The 21,876-nt window shown below is 39.1% G+C and overlaps 1 protein-coding gene across 1 annotated transcript in view; it reads right to left on the bottom strand.

Annotated features, from left to right (window-relative positions):
* Positions 1-5,365, bottom strand: part of PDE4A (phosphodiesterase 4A) — a 511,809-nt gene extending 506,444 nt beyond the window's left edge. Inside the window, exon 1 of the mRNA XM_087925849.1 lies at positions 5,248-5,365. The gene's annotated coding sequence lies outside the window, so the exon portion shown is untranslated. The remainder of the gene's footprint in view (positions 1-5,247) is intronic.
* Between the last annotated feature and the right edge of the window lie 16,511 nt (positions 5,366-21,876).

Below are 21,876 nucleotides of genomic sequence, written 5' to 3'. Positions count from 1 at the left end.
TTCATTCTTTTATTCAGAATACAGGTAAACATTTTCTATCAAAATGTAATTTTCTAATACAAATTATCTTTTTTAAAAGACCAGCTTTTTTATGAATTGCTTTATTATTTTGGTTTTCTGCTGCCCAAAGGTCTCACAATATATACCCACAATATTTTTTTCTCCAAGAGATATGGTAAAACCAAAACAGTCGCAAAAATGGACTGCCCTAGAGATAGCCCAAATGTTCACTTAGCCTCTCTAGGGTGTTATCTTAATTGCAGATGGGAAAATAATTACTTAGCATCCCCACCCACCCCAAAAAACCCAGTCTGGATGAAGTTTATCCTTGGCCCAATTCCGGTTAAGAGTCATACAAAAAGAGCAATTGTTTCATTGCAGGAAAAAAAACTGAGTACAGTAAGCAAAACAGCATGCTTAATAATCTCTCTCTCGCTTTCTTTGAAAAGGCATGTTAATCAGCAGTAAGAATTTGTTTGGTTTCACTTATGCAGAGTCCTTTATCATGAACCTGTATCAGTATAAGCACAGTATATATTTCCCAAGTGATTGCATGATTTAAAACACTGTTTCATGCTTTATGGATCAACATTAAGGGCTAAAAGTGTATAGATGGTTCTAGTTAAAAGCGGTTTTCTATCCCATGGCACTGTCCAAATGTTTACTTTAACTTCCATCATTGTCAGCCAGCAAGCCAGTGGAAATTGGGTGTACAACTGAACTGGAAGGGATCAGATTGGGAGATGGTTACGAATTTTGCAAATTCTGCTATCACAAAAATTACATGGTATGCTAGGTGATGGAACATACGGAGCTTCTGAAATTGGGCAATTTATAAAGCTAATAAATGCATACATGCAGAAATGCATGCATACAAATAATGAAATTTATTGGCAATCCTCCAACGAATACAAGCAAAATAGGCCAACTGAATGTGAGCTGATTGCATACAATTGCAGCACTATGCTTACATCAGACAACTTCATAGAACCAGAGCACAAGTGAATACTGGCTGCACTGATGTTGCTATTTCTATACCACAGTATCAAGAGTCCCTAGAAATTAAAGCAGCCTGTATGTATCATAAATGAATAAACAAAATTTTCTAACATTAATTAGTTAAACATTTAGAGTACTTCATTAGCCACTGGGGTTTTTTTTGTCTTCTTCCAAACTTGGGGGGGAAATGGTAACTTTGCTCTAGAGTGCACAGTTTACACAGTCAAAATAACACACTGCCACAAAGGAAACTAAGGGACATCAGGGAATATCCTTGAAAGTGCTCTGATGGATAAATGCAAATGGCTCTTATGATTTGGGCCTGTCCTAATCACAGCAATATAGATTTATGACAGCCAGGTGGCCTTTCACTCCCTTAATCTACAATGATTTCTATACAGATGCATCAGAAATGTCAATATACAGAGAACACATTTATTTATATCCTATTATTTTTATAAATTACACAAGGCAACAAGCATACCTAATACTCCTTCCTCCTATTTTTCTCACAATAACAATCCTGTGAAGCCAGGTGAGCTGAAAGAGATTGACTGGCCCCAGGTCACCCACACAGTTTTCATAGCTAAGGCCAGACTAGAACTCAGTTTCCCAGTTTGTAGCCTGGTGCTTTAATCAAACCAAAGTGGCTCATTGACAATCGCCAAGCTATAGCAATTTCATAACACGTGGTTATGCAATTTGAGATCCAGAAACATAAACAGGTGAATTCCTCTTACAATAAGATTCCACTTCCCTTTTATTAAAGAGCTGCAAATATTTCTGACCACCAAATACAATGGGATGGGAAACTCAGGGGAAAAAAGAGCTGTTGTGAAAATATCAGATGAATCTGTGGAACCTCACACCTCCTGGCAACCCATCCCCCCAGGATCCATATCTAAAGTCTTACTTGGCTATAAAGTGCATTGTATAGTCAGTAGCTGCCACACTGGGGTCACCTTCCACTCAAGACATACATTAAAGGTCACATGTGTGATCTTTTGTGTCCTTTCATCATTGTAAAGGTTTCCAAAACCAGTTGTTGAGAAGAACATTCAAACTGCTGTGGCCTGGTGCTGACAAAGCTCGCTTTCTTTTCTTTTTTTCTCTTTCCTCTCTCTCTCTCACACACACAAACACATACAAACTCACAGAATTAGCTTGAATTTGTACCACCAAAGTTGAAAGAAAATAATGGAAAGAATGCTGGAACTCGCTTTCCCTTGGCTTGTTGTACAAGATACGCTGCTTGGTTTCTGCTGTTTGGGATGCAGCACACGCTCTCCTCTTGTATTCTGGGCAAGCAGGGTAGCCCTGCTTTGCAAATGATGTTCCTCTGTTTCCAACAGCAGGTTATCAACTGCTAGGAAGAAAAACAAGTGAATTTCCCCTAATCCTCCCTCCCAAAACACAGCAGCCACATGGTAAGCAAGACTATCGCTGCTAAATGACCCTGGGCAAGTAAAAAGCATAGCCCATCCAAGTCTCTGAAATGTCAGAGGTAAAATAAACAACATCCCACTCCCAGCCAATCATTAATGAAGAGCATAATCCATCAAAAGTTCATGTGTTCAGAAATAATGCTCTCCATTCATTTCAGCAGCACTCACATAGCCTCAGGAAAAAAAATTCCACAGGATTTTATGAATTAGATGTGACTAGACTTCTACCCTATTGCTATGAATATTGTTTCCTAAAGTGCCACCTGAAGAGCCTACCTTCCCTTGCTCCAGGTTAAGCTTGGATTAAACTTCTCCAGCACTACACAATAGGAAACGTATACACCTGTCATTCAGGGGTGGTTGCACAAGTGTTCCATTTATATTTCTGCAAATGTTAATGTTCTGGCAAAGCACAGAACAGAAAGTGGATCAATCAGCATGCAGAATGCACATCTCTGCACAAGGTGCAGTTGGGATCTGGAAAGTGTGCGCCTCAGCCTGTCTCCAACCATCCACAACCTCCTCTTACTCATCAACCCCTTTGCAACATAGGTATGCAGTGACATCTATGTGCAGTTGTGGGCAACTTTAAATCAAGCTTTAGGCTGCCATTACTATCACCTGACATGACTTCCAGGTGCTCTGAACTATAATCCGCAAACTTCTGGCCCAAACTTCTAGTGAGCTGCAGGTTTCCTGCCCTGCTGGAAAAAGCGTGCTTGAAATTTTATGAGGCTGAAGTTCATCAGCCAGCCACAGCTCTCGGACCAGCAGCATTGTTAACAACAGGAACATGAAAGGGAGGGACATAATAAGGTCCCTTGGTACAAACTTGGTTGGGGACAGAGGTGGGCTAACCTGTAATGAATGTGTCTAGCTGTGAACCGTATAAAGCCTTCTTGGAGTTCTTCCAAGTAATCTTGGAAGGATTCTTTAAGGTATTTTTACTGAAAGAAAAAGTGAGAAAGAAGCAATATATAAAGATGTACTTCTTTCTTATTATAACTACAAAATGATTTTAGGATAGATTTGGGATGATAATATGAACTGTTATACGATAAATTAAGTAAATTATGGTTACCTTGTAAAACATGAATGAATAAAAGTATAGTCAAATGATTGATCAATAATGATATTAAGGTATTTAGTTTTTGATTGACAATATGAGATTATATGTAATGTCATTGTAATTGAAGACTACGAAATGGAAGCTCAAAACAATTTGTAAACCAACCGGCACACTATGTACACCTAAGGAAGACAGCTTGATGTTTTTATGTTTTGTTTGTTTATGTTTGTTTTTAAAAACCAATAATTTTTTTTTAAAAAAGTGAGAAAGAAGCAGGTGGAAAAGCACAAATGGGTTGCAAACATCAAGTGACTTTGTGGTTTGAACCTTTTGAAAAATGCTGTAAATGAGCTGTGGCATTGGCAGAATAAAAGTCTTGCCTGGAATCCACCTCGGATTCAACACCAATGTGGAGTTGCCCCCTCCTCCTGGCTCAAAGCCCAGCCCTTGACTGGAAAGGACAGAGTTTAAAGAAAGGCTGGGATACTGTAAAAGAGAAGGAAAGGAACCTCTCAAAGAAGCTTGGTCCTAGTCAAACTGGTAGCCTGAGTAGTCAGAAATAAAGGGCACCCATTGAATAATCTGTAGCCATGAGTTTCTACAATCTTTTCAGACTCATCCATGCAAATACCCTGACAGAAATGATGCATTATCAACCAGTAACACAAGACTTCTTTTTTTTTTTTTTTTTAGTTTCAGAAATGCTCTTTTATGCCTTTTTAAGTCAGCCTTCCTCATGGACAACTCGCACTCTGTCCAGGTACCATCCCAACACAGTTGGTCTTACTGGAATCTGGTTTACAGTCTACCAATTCGCACCAGCGTGAATTTAATATCCTGTTATACCCTTAGACGGGCTACACTGCACCTAGGATGATTCGACAGCAATGTTGAAGGCAGTTCTGCTTATGCAAATCGGCCCAGATTTCTATTTTGGGATTCCCCTACAAAATCTATCTGAGGAAACTACAAAGTGATGTAAAGACGAAGGATGGATGGGGTGGGGGCGGGGACTTGTGTTCTGTCAAATCCACCCGGAAGGTCCCTAAAAGAATCCAAACGAAATCTGGACTAAATCTTTGCGTTTCACTGCACAGGAGACCACGCGAACCCAAAAGGCGCGTGGCAGGGCTGAGCAGACCCTCACGCGTAAAGAAGCTGATACTCCACGAAGAGTCCAATCTGTTCCGCCCAACTCGGCATCCGTGAGGTAAATCTGTTCACATTTGCAACCTAGCGCCCGGGGAAAGTCGCCGCAGTGTAGAGGGGCGGTCAACGGAACAGCCCTGCACGCCAAAACACGACCAAATAAACACGCGCGGAGGGGAGAGGAGGCAGCGCCTCTCCGCCGGCACCGAAGCGCGCCCGCAGAGGCCGGAGTCCCTGCAGCAATTTGCCGCCCTGAGTGGATTCAACGCACCCCCCGGAAACCGTCTGCAGAAAAATCAATCCCTTCTCGTCGAGGTTGGCGTTTTGGCGCAGAAACGGCCAGCGCTTTGAAGCCTCGAGTGGGTTTTCTCGCCTCTTTTCCCGCTGCAGGAGTAACGCGAAGCAGGGTGGACGGGCAAAGCTAGAGGAGGGAAACCAAGCCACCAAGACCGAACCGCACCACAGCAGATGCTCTGCAGCAAGCCCGGATCATCCAACAGAAGGAGGCAGCTGCCTGCGCAGCCTGAAGGGACGGGGAGAAAGAGAGAGAGGCGGGAGAGGCAGAGACGCTTCGCGTTGCCTTACCTTGCAGAGCAACGGAGGTCCCTGGAGCCGATCGGCGCAAATCAGGGAGGTGCAGCAAGTCGGTCGAGTTCTGTTTTCCGCCCGGCTTGGGTTTCTGCAGGGTGCCAGCAACCTCGTCCGTTGGGGAGGCCGATGCCTTTTGTATTTCTGTCGTGATGTGGACGCGATTCCACAGCGAAGTAGCGCGCGAAGGAAAGCGTACCGCCGCGCGCCCCCACCCACCCGCCCAGCGGGGCTAGCAAGCCGGGGGAACCCCGCCTCGGCCAGGCGCTTTCTAGCTAAAGTCAGTCAGCGGACAGGCTAGCGGGGTGGAGAGCGAAGGAGGCAGTCGGGAAGGCTAATTATGGCAAATGGGAAGCGGCTGGTGGGCGCGCGTACGTGTGTTTTGTGTGTGTGTTGTGTGTGTGTGTGTGTGTGTGTTCGCTCACGAGGCAAGCTAGCGCTGGGGTTCGCGTAAGCAGAGTGTACTGTACGCTTGGGCGATGCAGGAGAAGAGAGCTTGGCCTCGCAGCTCCAGCAGGCAGAGAAAAAATACGAAGGAGTAGACTGGTACAAGTAGTAAGCGCCCGGGTGTGAACCCTGAGAAAAACCAGAGCAGTTCAGGATCACGTGAATAAAGCATAAACTGTTTCTCTGTGAACATGTGCAGAGCTCTTCAACTCTGTCCGAATAGTAGTAGGGGGTCGATTTAAAAAAAAACAACAACCCGAAACTCTTAAGGTCAGATCGCTTTAATGAAAAGTGACTTTCCATTATAAAAGGAGCCAGATGTTGATCTTGAGCTTACCAAGCTTTTTTCCTGACCAAGTACACATCTTCCTTTACTGCTGTTTCAGGAAGCATTGGCTCAAAGAATTTGGATTTGAAAATGCTGCCGACTTCATTCCTAGCATCATTACTCCCTTGGGAGCTAAAAGGCCAATGGACAAAACTCATAGGCTGGGTATACACAAGTTGGAGTACAATTAACCCAGGCCATGGCTGGGCTGGAAACATTTTGGTATTTGTTAACTGAGGTGAAAATCTGTGGCTAGTCCAGAGTTCAAGCTATCAAAACTGGCTGGAGGATTTCATCAGCATATTTAAAACTTTTCCTTTTTTTAATTCAAAGAAAATGAGATTGATGCACATTTTAAAATAATGAATACAACATGCCTTAAATAAACAAGGAAGCTGTGTATTTTGAATTCATAGATACATACATGATGCTTATAGTAAATGCTTCCAGAATAGGACTTAAGGTTATCCCTCCTTGAAAGTGGAGGATGCTTCCTTATGAAAGTTAAGATTGAGTCAGTCCTCTCTTTACCAAATGTTAAAATTTAATATTTTTAATTTTTTCTAAATGGTTTATTTTTGGAGATGCTTTCTTTGCATCTCCAAATTGTAAACTTTTTTTGTGTGTGGGGGGGGACTTCTATTAGAATGCATTTTTGCTTCACGTGGTCTGAAGTTCAGGAAAGTTTGAGTCTTTCAGTTTGTGTCCTGCCAATCTTTTACTCAGAACTAATGGAAGATAAATAATGCAATAATAGTTTGCTAATGTAACAAAGTTGCTTTAAAAAAGATAGTACAGTGGCAAATCCAAAAGCAACAAATATGTAAGATTAAAAGAAGTAGCCAGATGTTTTATCCCTAAGCAGTCATATATACTGTGCTCCAGAATTCAGAGCTTGGACAATCTAAACTGGAATCAGATCCATATTGGTTATCCATCCAAGGAATATGAAATAGCTACTTTTCTAAAACTTTATACCAAATACCTTATTTTCTTATTTTACAGTTTTAAAAGATGTTGGGCAGGGTACAATAATTTTAAAACAAGAATAAGCCATGGAATACCATATATAAATAATAAAAATCAACAATACAATACAATACAACACATCATAGATATCGTTCAGTTAAATTAGCCTAAAGGCCAAATGCAGCTGGAATCATACTGCTTTTGGTAGTAATTGAAATCATTCATGGTTCCAACAGAAGAGAATATCTGTAGCTCAGGATTAAACGGGAGTTCTTGGTGCTGTCTGAGCTTGGTTGTTGCCTTGCAATTGTTTTTTTTTAATAAAGTTTTATTGAGTTTTAACAAAACAAATAAAACATCTTATCTGAGTACAGCATGGTTCCGGGTTATCACATTTCCATACAGACACAATTTCATATACATATTCATCTTATGTATTCAACTTCATATCTTATTACTCTTTTTCCAACTTCTCACTATTTTTCCCTTTACTTCTCTTAATTTTCTTTTATGGTTATCTCATTTTCTTCTGATTCAATTGTATTTCTTTTACCTAAATTTCTATATCTTTTTACTCATTATACTTATACTTTCGTCTGTCTTGTTTACAATTTCATATGTTCTCTTCCAACATTCTTATAAAACAAAATTCCCCCCTATGATTGCCAATCAAAGTGCAACACCTTTAAGTCTTATTGTTATTATCATATGAAATCTCATTAAACATTAAATTTGTGCATTCTAAAATTATAACATTCAAATTTCTAATATCTGTTTTATATCCTGTAAATCTCATCATTCAGACTCTGCTTGGTACTTCTCCTTGAAAATGTAGAAAAATTCTAAAAACATAGCAAAAACTATATATATATATACTGTATAAACATTAGTAAACAAAATAGTTATTCAAATTCATTCTAGTACTGGTATGAGCTTTGTAAATATTTCACGTTTCTTTTTAATATTTATCAATCTTTGAGAACAATTGAAATGTTTCCCTCCCTTCTTCATTATTATGTTAATTATTAATAAACATACCATTGGATAGTCATACAGTTTTATCTTATAAATTATTTACTATTGATAAGCAAAATAATTATTCAAATTCATTCTAGTAACTGGTATAAATTTCCTTATATATCTTTCACATTTCTTTTCAATATTTTATCAATCTTTAGAAACAATTACAATGATTCCCTCACTTCTTTATTATTGCATTAATTATAAATAAACATACCATTACATAACAATACAGTTTTATCTCATAGATTATTTACTTATTTCATTTCTCACTCATTACAGTATTCTACTGTCACAACACTATCTTTTGTACCTTTGCAAAATCCTCACTTTTAACTTAATTTAGCCATTGTCTCTTGCGTTTTCTAGCTGAGCAAATACCTTTAATCCTAGTACGTTTCCCCTTTTTCTTTATTTCCTGCTTTTGTCCCTCACAAGTTCTTTCCCTTTCTATCTCCCCACCCCCAACTTTTCTCATCCCTTTTTTATACCCTTCTGTCTCTAATTTTCCTTTCTGGTAGTTTTCTTTTCTGCTTCTCCTTGCTGTTATACTTCTTTTTCAGACTATTTTTCTTTTTGGCTGTTGCCTTTGATCTCAAACTTTTAACTCCTTTCCCCCTTTTTCCCCTTTTCCCCACATTTTGCATTATTTGATCATTAAAAATGGCTTCTTTGTTCCGCCCTTCTTCTTGCTCTTGAAGCTTTTCCTTTTGCTTTTCATAGTTCAGGATCTCTATTTCAAAAAATTCAAATACGAAGCCAAAGGATCTTCCTCCCCTTTCTGCATCTTCTTTCTGTTTTTTAAGGCTCATCTTCAGTTCCTCCAAGAGTGATGGCATTTTAAACACTTTTGAACAACCACCCGATTGACTTTAAGTAAAAAAAAACAAAAAACAATGCCAACAACATTTTTTTTTTAAATCACCAAATGATCCCAGACTGTTCCTTCTTGTTTTTTTCCTTTTCTTTTCCTTTCCGTGGGTTACTGTATCTTTTAATAAGATTTCAATGTATCCTTGGGAGTCTTTTCAAAGTTTCACTGTTAATCCTCTTTATTTTTCCAGGTGGCACTTCATTTTTCCATTATTCTAAGTCCCACCCTTTTGCCTCCACTCTTCTCCTTTTTAGGGCTTTAAAATGACTAGAAAAAAAATCTTTATTATCCTTTTGACACTTAAATTCCAGCTTAAAGTTACCTATTAGTGTCAAAATAGATTAACATAAATTTCTTTCCATACCATTTGTAATTGTTAATATAAAGGTAAAAAAAGGGTTTTTAACCTTCTTTTCTCTCTCCTTCGCCGCTTAAAAATCTTCTTTCAGAAGTATCCCTCTAAGTATTTTAGGTTCCGGGTACCTTGCTTAAATGTTCTCTGTTGTTTAGCTCGGTCTGTCCTGCTTTCCTCTTTGTCTTCCTCCTGCACAATCTTATCCAGTCAGGTTCTTCTTTGAGGTGGCCATTTCTGATCACCGCTGCAACCGCCTTCGGGAAAGGGAGTTTAGACCAGCCAAGGAGGAGAGATGCGGCTCCCCTCCACTCGGCCAGCAATCTCCCCCCTCTTCACCACCTCTACGGGGTGGCTTCAGCCCTGAATCCAAAGGATCAGGGCGCTCCAGCAGCAAGCACAGATTGAAACCGTGCACAATCGCAGATTTTGGTCTGTTGCTGAAGAAACCCAAACCGGAAGTCTTGTTGCCTTGCAATTGTTGTACACTGATGATGATACCTAGTTGGATAGTGAAATTGCAAGCAAAGACCCAGACCAGAGAGCATCATATCCAGAACCTCTATTTATTTATTCTTTAAACATTCTGAATAAGTTAACTACTGTAGTACAGAGGTATAAAACCAACTGATAAAAATAAATTACAATTATATTATTGTAACTCATTATGCCATAGCTCTGCCAAGGCACAAGTAAACCAATCACTTAGGGTTTAGCATGACATGTTAATTAATCTCTTACATTAATTACTGGAACAGGATCCCCTTCCAAAACAAGAACATTTCTGCATACATCGTATGAAAGACAACTGCAGTTGCCATTTACTGTAAATATGTTGTGGAGGCAACAGATTAAAAAAATTGTATGATAAAATGGTTGCAAAATTTCAGAGGTAATAATGATGGATCAATGAGAAGACTTATGAAGGAAAAAAAATCAATCAAATATAAATCAAGCTACAATGAAGGAAAAAATGGTACAAAATGTTCTGAAGGTGATATATATAACTCCATCTACGATTATAAAATTGATAAATGGATAAATTATATAACCGTAATTGGAAATGCAGTAACAAGGAACATTTTATCAGTTGTGGTTAGCATAATACCCCCTAAAGTACTGGAAAGTAATAAAATATCCAAAAAAGTTCTGAAAATAATAAAAGCCATAAATATTTTTTATTAAGTATAACCCCAGAGAGTATAAGTGATAAACATCTTGTTTTATTAAGACATAAGGTGACTGTGGCAAGAATCAATCTGATTCTAATACAATATTGGAAAAGAGAACCCTTACCATCAGTGCAGAACTGGGAGAGTAAAATTTAAAGAATATGTAGTAATGTGGCTCCTGCCCTGTGGAACAATCTGCCACTGGAGGTAAAAACTGCTCCCACCCTTTTGGCCTTCTAGAAAGATATTAAATTCCACTAGTTTTGCCACTGGAGTTGTTTGACAGGGAAAGATCTCATCCCCCTGCCATCCATTCCCTTGGTTCTAGTTTTACATATAATCCTTCTTCATTTTAATTATTTTTATATTTATCGTTTTTACTGTTTGTAAGCCAGAGTCACCCTATTATTGAGATAAGTGACATATAAATTTAATAAATAAATAATGGGGGGAAACTGATAATATACATTCATAGCAGAAGTCTGACCAAATTCAAACAGGAATGGTTCCCTTATATACAAAGGAAAGGAAAGGAAACCTAAAATGCAGAATATGGTTTTAGAAGCAATGGTAATAATCCCTCAATGATGCATTATCTTGATGTAGTTGTGAGGCTTGTGCTCTGGAACTTTAGAATTCAAACATATAAGCACCTGCCACAGGACACCCCAGACTTAAAAAGATAAGAAAGATAAAGTCAGGATAGTGGGTATGGCAGTACCTGGAAACAGCAGAATGGAAGACAAAGGACTAGAAAAAATAATAAAATACAAAGACCTGCAAATAGAAATAGAATTACTGTGGCAAAAGAAAACAAAATAGCAATAAGCACCTTCGGTAGAATCCCAAAACAACTGGAGTATACTTGAACACCATTAGCATTGACAAAACCACCTTCAGCCAGTTGCAAAAGGCAGCTTACATCCTGCAATAATACCTTTAACACCATGAAACAACTACATCCGCCTGTCCCAAGTCCTTGGGAATGAGTCAACAGTAGACTGTCTAATCCACTTTAAACATCTGGCTGATTCTATGAAGAACCATAATAATCGTAACTAAAATTATTCAAACAGAAATGAGTACAGTAATACTACCCAAATTTAAAAATATCCAAATAGCAATCAGTAGCTGGGGGGGAAAGGAGGTGGCGAAGAAAACGGGATGGGGAGCTACCAGAATTATATATATGTATGTACAGTATTATGTTCATGTGTTTGTATGGATTCATACAGACATGTACGATACAGGCACAAACACACATACATCATTACTGACTGCAGACTGCAAGTAATGGGTCCCTGCAGTTTTCTTGCCAAGATTTTTGGAAGTGGTTTGCCCTTGCCTTCTTCCTAGGGCTGAGGAGCGAGGGACTTTATGCCCAAAGCAGGACTAGAACTTGTGATCTCCCAGGCATCTTTCTATCTCTGATCTGTTTTGCTTTTTAAATCTTTTCTTCAAATCTTTTTATCTATGTCTATGTCTATGTTTATGTTTTTGCCTTTTTTTGCTTGAATGTTTTATTGAACCAATAAAAAATTAAAGAAAAAATCTCATAATTTCAATAGATTTTTAGATCATATCCTTTTCAATAATATTTCACAAATGACCATATTGTTTTTATGTTGTTGGAGATATAGTGAATTTATCATTTATCTGAATATATTCCATTTCAGTAAAAAGCAATTACATGTATAATTCAACTTGAGATTTATTTCAATCACATGAGAAAGCTAACAACATTATCAAACAATTTATTGTTCAGCATTGGAAACACAAATATATGGCTGCAATTATTTAGTGCTTTGCAGAATTGATTAATATAGATCAACTATGGATAACTGTAATGAATTACAGCTTCAATTTAGCAGTATATGTATGCTTGCAAATATGTATTTTGTATATTGTTTCCTTTCATAGTTTATTTTATAATTGTGTGTATTTTTTCTTGCTTTTTAAATTTGGTTAACTAAAAAAGACAAGTTCTTGGCCATCTTCAAAGTGCGCCTTAAAACTGATATAGTTTATCAGTTTATCCACCTGATTAACACATTTTTTAGCTTACAGGTATATTAATATAGTTCATTCACAGTATTTGTATTTTTGTGAATTAGATGGAAAAATACCAGTGATAAAATACCAGTGAACAAAAGTTCACAGTACATTTTGTACCACCCAATGTATCACCATATTGACATTTTATATTTATCACAATTTTGCTCTTTACAGAATCCAAGACTTTTCATTTTTGCCAAATAAAATGAAGTTCAGCAGGATAATTATTAACAATACATGTGAGGTAAGAAAGTCATGATTGAAGACAGCAATAACTGAGAAAACTGAGAAGGTGTGGCAGGCAGGTAGCAAAGCTAAAAAGCAGACCAGGTTTCAATTGACTAGATTGCTGTTGTCATAAATCAAAGAAATAAATCACCTTCCAATGTGTAAAAAAACAGCCATTTGTGGATTTCTCAATGAAACACGATTAAATAAAAACAAACATGGTCTTTGAAGCATGAAACTGGTCAAAATGCTGTAATAGGCTATGCTCCTGCTTAAGGCTTTTTAAAAATCCCTGCTTTTTCTCAATATACTTGATTCAACTCATTCCTTTTTCCTAATTATTTTCTAATACTTTGTGTTGAACCTTGATTTGGCAAAAGTTCTGATTCTTCTCATTTGAGTATGGATGGTGATATTCTGGCAATATTATAGCAGGAGCCTCACTCAAACAATAATTTCATTACTACTATAAACTTATTATGCAGAAGTATGCCTACAACATTGAAACAATCAGTGAGGGCTTTCTCAGTCATTGCTCTAAGCTTCAATGTAGGCTAGATTTTTAGCATGGCATATACAGGGGTGGGATACGAAAGGGTTAACTACCGGTTCGGGATTTACGAGCTTCCCTGCCGGCTGTGAGCCGCACACCTGTAAATTGTCATAAATCATCATTAGCACGTCACACTGCCTGCCTAGAAGCAGCCTTTGAAACAGCCCTCTTTTCTTGCTTTTTTTTTTTTAACCACAGCTGTGGCTTGTTGAGCAGCTAAGGTTGAAAAATCAAGAAATAAAGGTAAGAGCCCGGGTGGGCAGGTGGGCAAAAACATCAGCAGACATAGAACTGGTTCTATGTCTGCTGCTCTTCAGAGCTACCGGTTCTACAGAGGTGGACAGAACCAGTAGAAACCCACCCCTGGGCATATATGAAACTATGCTATGCTATGTTAAACTATACACTGTAGTTTGTAAAGCATGGTTTATACCTCCAGGTGTTACGCAAATCCAGTCTTTTATATATTATACAGTAAAATATAATTAAGTAAAGTTTTGTACAATATGTGAATTGGGTCACTGCTTGCCCGCAGGCTTATAATGTGATAGTCATTATTTTTAACAAAACCCATAAGAAGGGTCAGGAAGAAAACAGGAAAATAAGCTAACTGAGTATAAAGTGACAATAATAAATACTCTATGCATTTTCTAGAAACAGAGCTGAGCCTCAAAGAAAGATGAACTGCACTGCATTTCTGGTTCAATCCCATAGATCAGCATTTCAGTCCCCAATCTCATTCCCTCAGATAATTTTCTCAATGCCATATTTGGTTCAAGTTTCAAAGGTATCTGAGTGGGGAAAGCTGACAGAACCTAGACTGATATGCTTACAGTATCTTTCTTCAGTGCTGCTGTGGACAAAATTTAAGTGATTAAGTGGTTTAATTAAAGCACCAAGCTAGAAAGCAGAAGACCATGAGTTCAAGTCCCACCCTAGCTATGAAAGCCAGCTGGGTGACTTGGGCCAGTCATACCCCAGCCCAACTCATCTCACAGGATTGATGTGAGGAAAATAGAAGGAAAGTGTACTAGATACTGTATGTTTGCCACCTTGATAATAAAATCCCAAATCAACTAAAATTATTCATCCATTACAATACAGCCCCAAAGTGTGGTTTACAAACTGCATCAACTGACTTTACATAATATATGAAGCTGGTGTCAAATAAAGAACTTCTGGCTTGATACAATATATGACTCTGAACCTCCTTTCAACTGAGTTTACTGATGTAGATATTGATCCATTTAAATGTGGGAAGGATCAACTGTGTTAAACACCAGAGCAGATGTATTAAGTTTGGGGATAGTCAAATATCTAACTAAATATTTTGATATCCTAGAGGAAATTTTGGTACTGTATAAAAAAAATACCAGCAAGGACTACAATGATATCATCATATTGAATTATGACACATGTGATTCAGAATGTGCACTAAGTCCCAGCACCTTGGACAGCACCAAGTGAATGTTTGGGAGGGGTGACATAATTTCAACCAATGTCAGTCTAAATCATGAGATAATACATTTAGAATTAGAATTAGAAGAACTTTATTGTCATTGTACAAGTACAATGAAACTGTGGATGCACCCCAGCAACTGTTCACAATACAATAAAACCAAAGCCCTTAAAAATGAAGATAAGAAAGATAGAGTACCCATGTCTCCATTTGCAATTTGAGAGTACAATATCTACAAATATACACAAAATATACATCCAACACTGACTGTAATGCTTAGCCGAGTATAATACACAAGAGATGGATTGTACTGTGATATGTTATTATACACCTGAATTGGGTATTGAGATTTCACATCTTTTCACATCTTAATGAGGTAGTGACTTCGTGTTTTGAGCTGTGTTTATCACCCTCTGTACAGTTTTCCTGTCCTCAGTTGTGGAGCCTGCATACCACACACCCAGACAATATGTCAGAATTCTCTCCACAGAGGCTTTATAGACAGCCAGCAACAGCTTCTTATCCAGATTGTTCTTCCTGAGAACCCGCAGGAAGTGCAGCTGCTGCTGAGCTTTCTTCACTATGGCCTTGGTGTTAGGGGACCAGGAGATATCAGCTGAAATATGGATGCCAAGGAATCTGATCGTAGGGACAGTTTCCACTTGTTCTCCATTGATGATGAGTGGGGCGTGGTCCTGTCCATGTTTCCTAAAGTCCATAATCAGTTATTTGGTTTTATGGACATTCAGTGACAGATTGTTCTGTGAACACCAGATAGACAGGTTCTCTACTTCTGCCCTATATGCTGTCTCATCCTCTCCGGAGATGAGACCAATCACGGTCGTGCTGTCCGCAAACTTTATGATGGTGTTTGTTGCATGGCTTGGTGCGCAATCAAAGGTATAGAAGGCATATAGCTGGTGGCTCAAGACACAACCCTGGGGGCAACCAGTACTGAGTGTAATAGTAGAAGAAAGATGGGGGCCAAGTCTAACAGACTATGGTCTGTTTGTCAAAAAGTTCTTAATCTAGGAGCACATGGGGGTGGGGACCTGCAGATTGTACAGTTTGGTTACTAGTATATCTGGGATGATAGTGTTAAACGCAGAGCTGTAGTCCACAAAGAGCATCCTCACATAGCTCTGTTTGTTCTCCAGATGACTCAGCGCTCAGAGTGTGATGGCCACAGCATCTTCTGTAGATTGGTTTGCTCTATAAGGTAAGTTTTCTTACCATGAGAACCCTTTCCTAATTGAAACAGGGTACAGTGAGAAGTTTAAAGGGACTGTGCTCTGGCATATAGATTCACCTCATAGTCCCAAATTGTATTTCTTCTTACATAAATTTTTAGAGTCATCTTCGCAAATCCTATCTTTTACCACACTTTTTACTGCAGTATTGGATTGCCTGCCTTTTTCTCCTCAAACAAATTAGTGCCCTCTTTTTTTCAAGCATCTAATTAGGAGGAGGAGGGAAAAAAGAAGAGGATTGATTAATTATGTACAGGGATTTTTTTTTAGTTACGTCTTTTCATGGAAAATGGAAAAAGCTATCCAATTGTTTCAAAAAAAAAAATTCTTTTACACATCCCTATTCTTACACATCCCTATAAAGAGTTAAGAATGAACCAAAATATTTAAAAAATTAATAGACTTGATCCAATTATCCCTGGAAGAAAGTCACTGTACAGAGAATGAGGCTTTAATAAGATGGGTTATTATTGTCTCAACTAAAAATCAATACAATTAAAGGATCGCTAAACATAATTACAGATTTTCTGAACTATGCAGGAAGCAGAAGGATAGCGAATCTCCAAGAAGCTTCCTGTAATTATTCATTTGCACCTTTTAGAACTCAGGGACTCTTTTCCTTTGATTATTCATCATGCAGTAACTATGTAACCCATCTGCCTATATCTGAGTAATGATAAAGTTCCTCCAGACTGAGAGAGTTAAGAATGCAGGATAGAGACATCACAGGGTATTGCTGGAAGCATGGAAAGACTATCTTTTAACTGAAAAAAAAAATGATTTAGATTAGAGTAGCTGGATGCAGGTGGAGGCATCTACTATAGCAGAGAATGCCATGTTAGACACAGATATTTGGAAGTTCAGGCCACCATGATAGAATACTCATTTTTTGTCTTAAAAGGATGCTTCTTTTTGCACCAGCTTGGGATCCCTATTTATTTTTATTGTACTACTAAACAACCTATGAACCATTGGGTCAGTATTTCAGAGATTTCTTTAACTAAACAGAACGGCCATGTGGTGGGGGAAAAGCAATGGGAGCAAAAACGTCCAATTTCCTGCTGGCTTTCCCATTGACTTTGCTTGTGGAAAACTGGCAGGGAGCATCAGAAATCACTTATTCTCTTTGGCTAATCCACAGAACTGCCTTCCAATTTTTTGAGGGGAGGGGAAACAAAGAGGGCTGGGGACAGCAAGGAAAATTGCATCCCTCTCCCTATCCTGATGTATTCCCAAGGGTCTCTTGCCTGCAGAGAGAAAGAGGGATCACCTATCAACTGCTAGCATCCTACAGCCAACCCTACCGGACCAACAGGCAACTTAGTTACTCCCTCACCCTTCTCTCACTGCCCTCCATTGTTAAGAGGTTCCAGATTTCAGCCTTGGTTCAAAATACCAAATTGCTACTCGTCCACAGGGCCGTGCTACCAACCAATTGGGTGCAGGCGCCAGAGGGAGGTAAGAAAGAGGACAGAGGGATATGGCTGTTTTATCTTCCCATGTGTCACACAACCTACAAGTTTTTGGCAAATGTAGTCAGCAAGTGAAATGGTGCTCAAGTGGTCACAACTTAGCCAAATTTCAATCCCATAATGGATCCTAGATGTTGGACACATTCTGTAAATTAGCTCATTTGAGGTATCTTGATTCAAGAATTGTTGCCCTATAATGCACCATTTCTCCCAATTGAAAGTTACAGTCGCAAGTTTTAGTAATATAGAGATTATATGACTAGATTCAGCAAGAGCTAAGCCAAAGTTAAAACAAATCACATTTTGCTTTAGTGCTATGTATGAACCTGGCCACTTCCTTTTTCCTCTCCTGTTTTACAAATTATTTATCTCTGCCTCCCCATTTCTTTTTCTTTTTCAAAAAGATAACAGCCCTCAAAAACAGTTTAAAAACTGATGACAATAGTCTATTTAAGACATAACCAACTATGGAACCTTGTTCAATTGGCATTTTCCCATCAGTACTGATGTTATTTTACACATGTGTATTGTTTTTTTCATGATACTTCCTAACAGGCAGGCACTGAATAAAATTCATGTATTTTCAGCAGAGTGTAAATGTGTATTTTTCTCTCCTGGATTTTCAAATAATGCCATTTTACATTGTAGAAATGAAACAAGAATACATATTTTTTTTCAATCATCATCCCATTCCTGTGTCGTTTTATTAAACTCTAGCTTCATATGTGCCTGCAATATTAAATTAAACCATCAGATGCAAGATACAACCCTTCTTGCCCCTCTCCAGGATCTTAAATCATCTTGCTATTCCCTTGTCACAGCATTCAGCTTTTTCTGTGCTAAATAGATGAAACAATTTGTCAAAAGGCCCGTCATGTCCTTAACCGAGATAGAATGGAGATGTTTCTGTACCAGACAGACCTTCTTATCCAGCATCTCAATTAGGAGTCAAACTAAAACAAGGACCATAAAAAATTGAAGTGGGCCTCAATTTTCTCCTATCTTGTTTCCTTTGGCCAGATGGGGAAAAATACCTTATGAAAGAGTTAAGAATCCAGTGAGGAAATTGGGTTAATAAAGTTGCCTATTGTTATATGAAATATGGTTGCCAAATATCCAACATGCTGTATATAGTATAACATTTATTTATGCCAAGTAGTTTTCACTAATCCGGTCTTGACAACTTGGTTCTGCATATTCTGAGTTAGCCTCCTTATTCAAAGGTTTTGTTTTTGTTTTTAAAAATGAAAAATATAACTTGTTTGATTAACATTGTTTCAATCTTCTACTGATCTGTTACAATAAAAGCTGCTGGATATAACGGACCCCAGCCTGAGTTTATAGTCTTGCTCTTAATGTTGCACTGAAATCAGTTCACAGACCTATGTTTGGCAGAAAGAGCATTGTCTTATTGTCACAATTTTGCTACCATGAAATAGCCCAGCCATAAAATACCTCAAAACTTAAGCTCAACTTGAAGCTGTTTCATTGTGAATTAATGTGGTTAACAATGTGATTATATGGTTCTGAAATTGTGGAGAAAATGTTGCTTTTCTATAGGTATATACCTAGCAAAATCCTAGCCTTCCTTACCTTGCTCAAACTATGGGTCATGGTGCACCAGAAACATTATAAGACAATGGTCTGTGGACTGGCAGTCTGCAGCATGCAAGACACTGGGTTGCACACAAGCAAAACCCCATCCGCAGGGTGCAGGCAGCACACAAAACCATGCCCCCTCCATTGTAAAACCTCTCTGGTGCTTAAAAGGTTGGGGGCCGCTGGGAAAGAGGACTACTAGAATATTTCTTGCAAGTTCTTTCTGAATAAACTTGTTACAAAACTATATAGAATGGAATTGCTCTTTGAAATCTGAGCGCTCTTTTTTACTCCCCACCACCACAAAACACCATGAGTGCTACATTTCAAAGAAGTATTTATGTCCCAATGGCCCAAGGCTTCTATGTTCAACTCTATCATCATCATTCTGCAGAAAGAATTATGAGGGAGAGTAAGGAAAAAGAGCTGCCAGGCAGCACTGAGGAGGAAATTGCAAACGGTAGGGGAGAGATTTAGAAGTACCAAGCACAAGGCTGGGAAAAAAGAAGGGAACTGATTAGCTCAGTGTAGCTGCCTTGGGAAAGCACCAGCAGCAATCAATGGCAGAAGTTAGCCAATTTAGTCACATCCTCTGAAATTAATACGGATTAGGTTTCCTTAAATCTTGGATGAGGCAATACCAAGAAATCCCAAGACTACAAGCTAAATTGGGAAGACTAAAGTATTCCAAGAAAAAGGCAGCTATTTTCTAGCTCTTGTCTAGAAAACCACATGTATGTATCCATGAAGTCACCTGGAGCTGAGTCCCTACAGTAAGTTTTACCTTTTTACCCTTTTATTGCTATGGTTAGAATTTAGCACTCTTAAGCTTGAACTGGAGGAAGAATTCTACTGAATGCTCAACACTACTACTATTTAGGTCTCTTCCAACTCTGTTTATTCTGTTCTGTTCTGTTCTGTTCTATTCTTTTTTCTTTTCTTTTCTATTCTTTTCTATGCTATGCTATACTATGCTTATGATAATGCTAATGCTATTTTTTATTCTTTTTGATTTGTACAGTACAATCAGTCTTCAACTTATGACTATTCAGTGCCCATTCAAAGTTTCAGTGGTTATGGAATGAAAGGACTTACAAGCCAGGCCTAAAGTTACAGTTGTGGCAGTGCCCCTGGTCATATAATCAAAATTTGGGCACTTGGCATTCTGCTGGCACATGACTGCAGGGGTGTTGCAACTATTCCACATCTATGCTCTTTTGGGCTCCTGCTGTCTGTTGACCCAGGTATTTTTTTTGCCTACCCTGCTGATGAGGTATGCCCAGCCTGGTTGCTAAGGCCACACTTGGGGTGCTTTGTATTGCAAAAAAAGAAAAGAAAAAAGCAACCCAAGCTGCAGTATGCCAAAGAGTTCTTGGACTAGGCTGGGCAGCGCTGGGCTGGGCTGAGTCGGGGCTGGCTTTACACAGTAAAAAAGAAAAACACAGAGGAAACCACAATCCCTGAGCCTCAGCCCTCCTGGGAACTCTTTGCAAAGGGATATTTTGATGTGCTGTGGCTCAGGGGCTGCTTTTTCCTCTCCCCTCCCTACAGGATGAAACCAACCCCAGCCCTGCCCAAAAGGGCAGGGCATCCCTTGGGCATCCCTTGTCAGCAGCAGAAGCAAGAAAAGTCACCTGGGGCCACAGACTGCAGAGTGGCAGTTCTGAGGTCTTTTCTAACCCACAAGGAAGGGTGCAGGGTGTCCAAAAGGGTAGAGATCGGGGTGGGAGATAGTTGGTGGGGGTGGGGGAGTTGGAAGCAGTCCTTTACCTCAGGTCAGGTCAGGGCCAAACCTGGAATAGCTTTGGTTGTGATGGATCCTTGGTTAACAATTGGTAAATTAACAATAGCAACAGGAATTGCTAGAATTTTGGATGCTAAATGGTGTGGTTACAAAATGTCTTGCCTTTACATATTGCATAGCATCCAGAATTCCAATCGTGGTCATAAGACTACCTATATAACTAACATAATAATAAAGAGGTGAGCTTTAGAATCAGAATCCCAAAGGAATAAAGAGTAAAAAGCATTCACACAAGCATATGTAACATATCCAGCTACATTGTGATTTATTTTATCTTTTAGCACACAGTACTGTATTAAACCATTCAATATCATTTGTAAAACATACTTAATAGCTCACATAATAGCTTACATCGGGGTGGGATTCTACCAGTTTGGACCAGTTCTGTAGAAGCAGTTATTACAATTCTGTGCAGTTTGGAGAACTGGCAAATCATGCCCCTGGCTGGCCCTGCCCCTCTCCGCCCACCCCTCTGTTCCCCACCCAGTCAGTCCTTATCACGCATGCATGACATCGCTGACTGCATTCTCCCCCACCCAGTCACTCCTTAAGGTATTTCTCCCCCCCCCCCGCTCCTGATGATCAGCTGTTCCGATGATCATCTGTGCCAGGATCCTGTCTTACTGCTTCACCCAGGAGGCTTCCCTGAGACCCAGGAGGCCAAAAAAAAGGAGCACAGGGGGGTGCTTCAAAAAAAAAAGAAGAAACCATGCCCACCCAGTTACATGACCACACCCACCTGGCCCCGCCCACAGAACCAGTTTAAAAAATTGAATCCCACCCCTGGAGGAGGCTCCCCCTTCACTCTGTTTTTTGCCTTCCTGGGAGCAAAAATGCCCCCCCCGGAGGCTTCCCTGAGGCTCAGGAGGAAAAAAAGAGGGGGGGCTGCAAAAAAAAGTCATGCCACATGAACATGCCCACCTAGCCATGCCCACAGAACCATTTTTTTAAAAAAAAAACTTGAATCCCACTAGTCTGGCTTATTCAATATATCCTGGTAAAACAAACTGTAGTATGCAGACAAGTTGGTAGATTCTGTTCAGC

This window comes from Pseudonaja textilis, chromosome 2, assembly GCF_049901715.1.
Source record: "Pseudonaja textilis isolate UNSWEBS1 chromosome 2, rPseTex1.2, whole genome shotgun sequence".
Classification (NCBI taxonomy): Eukaryota; Metazoa; Chordata; class Lepidosauria; order Squamata; family Elapidae; genus Pseudonaja; species Pseudonaja textilis.
The sequence above is the reverse complement of the archived record's forward strand: the minus strand, read 5'-3'. Positions and strand labels throughout refer to the sequence as shown.